At 37.7% G+C, this 9803-nt stretch overlaps 1 pseudogene; it reads left to right on the top strand.

Moving 5' to 3' along the window:
* Nucleotides 1–581: 581 nt before the first annotated feature.
* LOC137242121 (uncharacterized) lies at nt 582–4707 on the top strand (annotated as a pseudogene).
* The last annotated feature ends 5096 nt before the right edge of the window (nt 4708–9803 follow it).

The raw sequence follows: 9803 nt of genomic DNA, 5'->3' as shown, positions 1-9803 counted from the left end.
ATAGGTGCTTTAATTTGCTCCAAACCAATCTTCCTCGTTCACGTGTATAAATTTCATAAAATATCTCGACTCGGAAGACTTTCTCTTTTCGTCCTTCTTCCTTTCAACTGGCTCCCGTTCTACGCGTTTCTCTTACACTACAGTATGTTCCGAGTCAACATATAATGTTTTCAGACTCGCGCATGTATGTCGGTAGTGTAGCGGTGGGGGCGGGTTTTCGAGGAGATATTTTTCTTTTGACCACCTAGTGAAAAATCCTTAAAAAAATGCCCTGGGTTATACTAAAAGAATATCATTCTTTTTATAAAAATTTAAAGGGCAACAGTGAGGCTCGTGCCACTTTACACGAACCCAACATTTCAGAAGATTCTGATTCCGAAAATGAGAACTAGTTCTAAGTTTGCAATAATATCTTAGATATAAACATATTAGTGATTTGAAATTTAATTTAATGTGTAACTTTTTTCACTTACATACTTTCTATGAGATTCATAAAAGCCCGGAAAATACATGGAAATATGCCGGCAGAACGCAATGCACTAATTAACACTAGAACTTATTTTGCAAAGATATAAAACGCTAATTAAAAGTCTCAAAAGTTCAGTGTCATTCGCATTTTAAACGAGAAAGAAATGAAATGAAAAATTTTAAATGACAACGCGCAAGACGACCATTATTTTGTTATTATTTGTATTAACAATAGAAGTTAGTAAAATATTTTTGTATTTTTTTAAGTACAATTACTAAAAGTATAAAATTATTTTTTTAAGTTAATAGCAGCAAATCCACTACTTACACACAGTTCTGTATATGTGTCGGAAGAGGAGGAGGGCATAGTCAAAAATGTTGAATATAATGAATTACGCTCATCGGAGGAGCTAGAAGCACGAGAAAAGTTTGAAATATCAAGTGAACCTAAAGTAATTGTGAGTATAATTTTTAATACTACTGTAAGTCAAGTATATAATAAGCATCATATATGTAATAAGCATCATATATAAAATAGACAACGCGCAATAAACCTACCTCCGGAGAAATTTTGAACCTAGCTTTTCTTCAAAATTTATGAAATGTGTTTATGTAGACTCTGAACTGCATCTGCAAACTGGCATATTTTCGGTGAGAAGGTTTTCATCGCATAAATATACTCGGAGTGCCGAGGGGCGACGCTGCTCAGAAAGTTTTTTTTTAATTGAAAAGTTGTATGATGCTTTTGAATCCAGGACCTTTTGTGTGATAGGTGAGATTGCGCTATGTATATAAAAAGGCATGCGTATGAAGTATTTGGGAAGTTCGATGTGTACGTCTAGAACGAACAGTGGTGCACTCAAGCGATTCGGAAAACTATTCGGCGTTCATGTCGCGTAGGCGCAGCGAGAGCGATTCAATAAAGCAAGCAGTCATTCGAATTTGGCAAAGCAAAGAAGATAAATATAATAAGAGACGTCACTCGTTACTTGTAGCTATTTGCTTGAAGTTTTCTTCAAGGTAGTCGCTAGTTTTTTTTTTTTGGCGAGATGTGCATAAAATGTCTTCTATACATTTTCGTGGGGTATTTGTGGTTATTTTTCCGACTGTATTTAATTAATTATTTAATTATCTTTCCAAAAATCTCAGTTGCACAGGGTGCCTACACGGCATGGATTAATGCGAGACAATTAAAAATTTCCCTCTTAGAAAACATTAGGCTTCAATTTTTTTAATTTCCAGCGAGTTACTCGCTACTCGTAGCAGACTGTTGGCTCTTATTATATTTACCTTCTTTGCTTCAAGTAGTGAACATCTCGTGAGTGAATTCTATTCTCAAACATTCTTCATGTAAACACATACTACTACAAAACAGTTGCGTTTGTATTCGAAGCTCTGTTGGCGTTTTGCACCACTGGTCTAGAAAAACTTATATAGAGCTCACACAGAGGTTGAAGTTACACCACATTAGAGATAAATTTACCAGATAATAAATACGTAATTTCGGGCCGTTTGAGTAGAGTTTCGTCGGCTTCCTATTGGTTAAAAACCGATATAAACAATTTAATATTTCGATCACATGTTGATAACTTTTCGATTAATAATTGATATTTTTTTAAAAATGTCGCTAACTTCAAAAAATAATTGTTTATTTTTTGATTTAATATCGATAGCATTTTGATAACATATCGTTAACATATCTATATCTTTTTGATAACAAATAAATATTTTTTCGACTACAAATCGTTAGCTTTTCGATAACAAGTGAATAAATATTTGCTAACATATCGATAGCTTTCTGGTAAATAAAACATACATTTTGAATAACAACACGGTAGCTGGTGGATAAAATATAGATATCGATAAAAAATTTATAACACTTCGATATAAAATCGATAACTCGTCTACACCGATAAAACACTGATAATTCGTCGATAAGCAATGGATAGCACACCCATAACCCGTCTTTACAAAACGAAAACTCATCCATAATAAACTCTCGATAACAAAGTGGTAACACGCCGTTAGACTTCTTATCTTTCATTCATATTGCCTCCTTTTTTTTACTCTCCTTTCTTTTTCGTTCCTCTTCCCTCCTTTGCTTTCCACGCCTAATCTATCATTTCCTTTCCTTTTCTTTCCTTATCTTTCCTTTCGTTTCTTTTCTTTTCTGTTTCTTTCCTTTTCTTTGTTTTCCATTCCTTTATTTTCCTTTCCATTCCATTCCTTTCATTCACTATCCTTTCCTTTCTTTCCTATTCTTACGCTTACATTCTTAGTTCCCCCTACCACGAGCAAATATGTAAAACTAGCACGAATAGAAATAATTAGATCAATTTATACTCGTACCAAAGTCTTTGCCAGTGAACCGTCTTCGACATTCTTCCACTGTCTCACGGGCGCATGCCAAATGTGCGCCGTCGCGGATGGTTGGCTCGACGATTCCTTTCAACCGCTGCATAATTCTTAAAGCTGCACGGTGTTGTGAAATGAAAAACCACCACTCTCATGTTCCCGTCCTAACATTAGACTTTTATCTGGGTGGCAAACCGCTCGTTTACAGAGCGCACTGCGTCAAAATAATCGCTGACAAAGATTTCCTCTTCCCGGCATGCGACACCATAATTTTTGCTGTCTCATCCTTCCTTGGTGTTGAAGTTTTTGAGTTCATCTTAGTCGTACGACCACCTGCTGGGCATGGTGGTCTCAGCGGCCTATTTTTAAATGTGGGAAAAAAACTAGTCCCACAGTAGTGCCCCATGTTGTGGTTAGGCCATAATTACTTCTCGAGACTATCAAGTATCGGGGAGACTGTTTTCTAATACAGCCTTACGGCATAAATACAGTCCCTAAACCAATCAGCCTTATAGTAGAGCGCCTTAGAGTTGGCTAAGCCTTCACACCAACGAAAAGATGCTTGCTATAGTGAGGGGGTTAATAATTGAAGTTATATTAAAAATGAAATCCATGAAGCCGGATTAACGCCAAGCTCTCTTCTCGTAGAATTTTCGTTTTTTATAATTTTATGATTAAATTGATAGCATTCGGTCTGTCATGCTATAAGCGTTCAACTAATATTTATTTTCATTTCAGGCACATCCCTCAGAAAAAACGATCGATAACACATATAAAATATTTCTTCGGGTGTTATTACGTGATTCTCGTAAAGTTACACAAAATAAACTTCGTGAAACAAGAGAACGCCAATCCAACGTAGAAGTGAATGTTAGTCATTTTATGTTACGCTAAAAGGAATTAATAACATCAGACTAAGGAATGAATCGCAAGAAGGAAAATTAAGTTACGATCTCATTAAGATAATAGCTGAGACCACTAAAGATTTTGACAGCGACGAAGATCCTACAGCTTGGTTAGATAATATCCTCAAACGCATTATACCTTTAGCACAAAATGTTTATTCACACGAAGAATTACAAAATGTAATTGATAATTTAACAATTGAAAAGGAAATAAGCGAACACTTTGATGTATTTGTAAAATATTACAGACAAATACTAACGTCTAGAAGAAGTGTAAGAAACAAACGTGAAATCGAAGAAACTGCATGCGTAATCGGACAGAATGTGCCTCTCGAAACATTCGATACTACTTATAGCGTTTTTGCTAAGATTCTGTTACGCGATTCAAAGAAAGTCACTGAGAAGAAATTGAAGCAAGAAATGTTAGAACAATCATTCGATGATGAAGAATATTTAAACAGTTTAAAAACTATATTTAAAACTCTAACGGAACATGTATTTGTAAATGCTGCAGAAGAAGGGAAATCAATGTATACAACCCTTAAGCAAATTGAGATCAAGAATGATGCTAACACAGCAATATCTTGGTTAAATAATATAGTTGATCGAATATTTTGTATGGCATATAATGCTCGCTCCAAAAAAGAAGTGCGGGGCTTGGTTAAGAAATTCAATATGGAGGACGCTATTAACGAGCACTTTTATGTTTTTAAGCAGTTTTGGTTGCAATTTCATGTTGCAAAGCCTCCAGCGCGTTAAGATCGAAAAATCGTATCACAATAGATGTAACAAAATACAAAATTCGATGTCAAAGAAAAAAATTAAAAAAAGTAAAAAAAACATTCTTGCGCACAAATTTATTGTTTAATTTTTTATTTATTATTTAGATATCGGAAATATGTGTGTACAAACTTTGTTGAAATTTTTATTTATACTTTAAAATAATTAAATATAAATAATCAAAATAAAAAAATTTTATAAAAATAATGATCCTCACACATCTTTTTCGTTAAAGACCTATAGTTGTATGATCATATCAAAGGGTCGATTATTCTGATTAATATTTATTTTCAAATAGTTTCTCACTAACACTGAGATCGTTCAGGTTTTTTAAAACAGTTATTTTGCAACCGAAATAGGTTTTGGTAAAACCCAACTGCTCTGTAAGAGCTAAGGTGATGTATAATTACTGTTATGTACTTATCAGGATCTGCAAGTCATTATTCTTTTTCATAATTTAAAAAAAAGTGCCGACGGCACTTTCGTCGGCTGTGTCGGAAACCGCATAACTTACATGAATTGAGCTGAACAACAGCGTGTTGGAATTTCAAAAATTCATAAAATCTGATCAGTCATATGGGATATATATTATATTTACCACCGATCTTAAGGATTTTCCCAGACAAGAATGGATACCTTATACATAAACATTCTGTGAAATTTCAGGCCTCCAGCTGTTAAAATGAAGAAAAAATTACTTTAAACCGCTTATTTGAACAATCGGTTGTATGGGATATGTATTATATATATGACCGATCTTAACGTTTTTCCCAAACAACAATGTATGCCTTATATATTGTAACGAATTTAGTGCAATTCCCCTTATCTGCAACCTTCTACTAACGTTCGAATCACTAAACTGTTGAATAAATAGCTCCACTATTCAATAATGCAAAATGGACTTTATTAGACTACTTTCAAAATAACACTACTATTGCTCGCCAGATAGCGTCTTAAATCAAACTGATTGTCGTACCTCTACTGTTGCTGCCTTTTATATTCTGTAATTTCCTGTTCGCATCTTCTAGGCGCTTCCAGTTCTAGAATTTACTAGTTGGTTATCAACTATAAAATTAGAACGTTTATAGCTTCTCATATGCGCGTGTATATGTGAGCACAATTATAATTGCATACTTTTGGGAGCATCTCAGATAAGATTTCTGCATGTGTTTGTGTGTCTCTTCTCCGCTGCGTGTACGTACATTGATTTAATGATGTGCATACAAGTCACTCCTTAGCATCGGCTTAGAGATGATAGTTTCCCCTAGTGTTACTAATATTCGTCACACTGCCCTCCACCTGAGTCTGATCGGGACCATCTAAATGCTGCCAGCCTTTCCAAATGAACCACTTTCATTTTGGTTCGTGGTTTGCCAATGGTTTTTATGCGGTAAACTACATCGTTGATACGTTTTACAACTTTGTATGGGCCTTGCCAATTACACTGCAATTTCGGGGAAAAACCTTTTTTTCGTTGTAGGTTGTATAACAGCACCAAATCTCCTTCCTGAAACTCTTCCGAATTAATTGGTTCATCGTACCTCGCTTTCATCTTGTCACTCATAATCTTTGATCGTTGTCTCACCAGATCGTGTATCTCTCTCAGCTCTTCTTCCAAGACACCAGTGGATTTCTTGACATTTCTCTCCGCACTTCAAATCAGCTGGCAATCGCATGTTATTGCCAAAAATTACCTTTGCGGGAGTTTGGCCCGTTGTCTCTTGTACTGCCGATCGGTAGCCCATCAAGAATAATGATATGTATGTATCCCACTCCTTATGGTACTTGTCTACTACTTTCCTTAAATGCTCCTCCAATGTTCTATTGAAACGTTCCACCATACCATCGGACCGAGGATGCAATGCAGTTGTCTGTGTTTTCGAATGCCCAACTTCTTACACATTTCTTGGAACACAGCTGATTGAAAATTCCTGTCTTCATCAGAATGTAACTCCATTGGTGCACCATACCTTGCAACCCAATCATTTGTAACCACTTCTGCTACTGTTTCTGCTTCTTGGTTTGGGATTGGGTATACCTCTGGCCATTTACTGAAATAATCCATAACCACCAGTACGTATTTGTTTCCGCGGTTGCTAGTAGGAAATGGACCTGCGAAAACCATAGCGATCCTTTCAAATGGCGCACCTGAGTTATATTGCTTCATCTGGCCATGACTTCGAGTTTTGGGCCCTTTTGCTCTGCTGCAAACCTCGCAGTTCACAATCCACTCGGCGACCGACTGACGGAAACCAAACCAATAGAATCTCCGCTTAATTTTCTCGAGCGTCTTCGTGATTCCAAGATGACCTCCACTTGCACCAATATGCAGCTCGCTGAGCACGTCAGGAATCCTCTTTTTGGGAACAACTATCAGTTTCTTCTTGCATTGACCACCCTCACTCTCCCATACTCGATGCAAGCAACCGGATATCAATTCTAAACTGTTCCACTGTGCCCAATATGACTTCGCAATGGGACTCTCTGCTGACATCTCCTCTCTGCTTGGCCTTTCGATTCGTTCGAGCCCTTGCATAACATGTGACAGATCTGTATCTTCTAGCTGACACTCTCTTAGTTGTTCCTTGTCCCATTCATCCGTACACGTTATAGTCATTAGCCGGACATCTATAATGTCTCCTTTAGACTCGGCCTTTGAACAGTGCTTGCATTCCAAACTACATGGTCTTCGTGACATTGCATCAGCATTTCCATGGGTACTACCTTTTCGATGCTCAATGGAAAAGTCATAGATTTGTAGTCGCTCGATCCACCGTGCCAATTGTCCTTCCGGATTACGGAACTGCATAAGCCATTTCAACGCTGCGTGATCTGTCCTGACGCGGAATCGCTGGCCGTAGAGGCATTTGTGAAAATGTTTAATGCACTCTACCAATGCCAACAGCTCTCTCCGTGTAACACAATAGTTCCTCTCTGGTTTTCCAATCGAACGGCTGTAATATGCAACTACCTTCTCCTGTCCATCGACCAGTTGTGATAAAATGCCTTCTATAGCATATCCACTCGCATCTGTATCTAGAATAAATGTTGCTCCTGGAATCGGATATGCCAAAATTGGGGCAGTGCATAAACGCTCCTTCAATGTTTGGAAAGCCACTTCTTGCTCCTTCTTCCATTCAAAAGCTTTATTTTTTCTTGTAAGCTCATGGAGGCTATGGGCTACGCAGGAAAAGTTTGGTACAAATCGGCGGTAATATGTGCACAGCCCCAGGAAACTTCTTAATTCATGCAAATTCTGTGGTCTTCTGCCTCTATCTATCAAGATACCTTCTGTCGTTACCTTGTGACCCAAGTAATTTACTTCCTTTTTAAACAGCGAACATTTTTTTGGGACTTAGTTCCAGACCAGCGCCAGCTTTCTCTGGAAAACCTCCTCTAAGTTCTTAAGATGTTCTTCAAAGTTCTTTCCCAATACAATGATGTCGTCTAGGTACACTAAGCATTTTTTCCAATGTAGTCCTTTCAGCACCTGATCCATGAGTCTCTCAAAAGTAGGTGGTGCATTACATAGTCCAAAGGGCATTACTGTAAACTGCCAAAGACCATCTCCGATACTGAAGGCTGTTTTCTCCTTGTCTTCTTCCTTCACTTCCACTTGCCAGTATCCACTTTTCACATCCAGTGTGTAAAACCATTTCGTACCAGATAGCGAGTCCAGAGTATCGTCAATTCTTGGCAATGGGTGGCTATCCTAATATAAAACATTTTCAGATGCGGGAGAAACCACAAACGATTGCACCCGCAAAGTGTACCACACTGGCCTGGATCAATTCCCAGGAGTTTTCCCATAGTTCATCTTCATCGCCATTGTCACCGCAAAGCTGGCCGGTATGTGAGTTTAAAACAAGATATGTTTACAGGTTTGCAGCCTCATTATGTATAATGCAAAGACTCACTTTCACCCAAGTGAAACCAAATTCCGATCATATAAGAGCTTTCATTCACTTCAGTGACTGTCAGGCATTATCAGTAAATGTTAGTGATCGTCTTATGTTTTTTCTTACATACATAATGAGGGCTTTAGTTTCTTATTTGTGAACAACATCATTTCAGAATATCATGGATATGCTCAAATCATCAAATTTTAAAAATTGTCTGCTGAACGCATACGCTAAGAAAAAATCTTTCTGTCACGACGATAGAAAAAATTACTCAATTTAATAACAGAACATTATTACAAGGGAAAACAAATATTATATTCCACGGCCGCACGAAATGCAAGCAATAGCTGAAGAAATTACTTAAATTTTTCTAACGCAGAGTAAAGACATATAATACATATCAAGATCGGACGCACGTAAACCAAATCCAAGCTGCATGTTCTATAATAGGTCGAAAAACCTAAATCGTAAAAGATTGAAGACGGATAAATTAGCAACGACGACGTCAGAAGTTGATTTAACAAAAATAGATATTCATCGGCGGCCACCGTGGTGTGATGGTAGCGTGCTCCGCCTATCACACCGTATGCCCTGAGTTCAACTCCCGGGCAAAGCAACATCAAAGTTTTAGAAATAAGGTTTTTCAATTAGAAGAAAATTTTTCTAAGCGGGGTTGCCCCTCGGCAGTGTCTGGCAAGCGCTCCGAGTGTATTTCTGCCATGAAAAGCTCTCAGTGAAAACTCACATGCCTTGCAGATGCCGTTCGGAGTCGGCATAAAACATGTAGGTCCCGCCCGGCCAATTTGTAGGGAAAATGAAGAGGAGCACGAGAAGCTCGGCCTTAGATCTCTTCGGAGGTTATCGCGCCTTACCCTTATTATTTTACTAGCAGACCCGGCAGACGTTGTTCTGCCCTAAATTTGGCCTATCTGCATACATTTTAATAAGCTTTTTCCGTCTAACTCTGCCCTACACCTATACACATTTTACTTATCTTTTTATTCACTCCTCCCTCCGTCTTTTTCGCTTCATCTCCATCTTCGTCTCATTCTATCTCTTTCTCAGAGTCCTTTTCTATATTTTCTCTTCTCTCAAGTTTTTCTCCTTCTTCTTCATCTCTTATTGCCAGCCCCAGAGGGTGCTATGTATTTTGTTCCAGTCCCATTCCGAGTCTCAGTCCCAGTCCCACTCTGAGTCTCAGTCTCAGTCCCAATCCTAGTCCTAATTTCAGTCCCAGTCCGTCTCTGGTATACTTCCCGGAAAAAAGCATCGTAAATACTAATATAGGCAAATTTATATACGAAATTTCAGCAAATCGAATAGGAAGTGTGTAAATAGGTATGCGGTTATTATGAATTCTTGTCTTTATTTCGGCTTTGCATGCATATTTACC

This window comes from Eurosta solidaginis, chromosome 2 (assembly GCF_040869045.1).
Source record: "Eurosta solidaginis isolate ZX-2024a chromosome 2, ASM4086904v1, whole genome shotgun sequence".
In the NCBI taxonomy this organism is placed as follows: domain Eukaryota; kingdom Metazoa; phylum Arthropoda; class Insecta; order Diptera; family Tephritidae; genus Eurosta; species Eurosta solidaginis.
The sequence above is the reverse complement of the archived record's forward strand: the minus strand, read 5'-3'. Positions and strand labels throughout refer to the sequence as shown.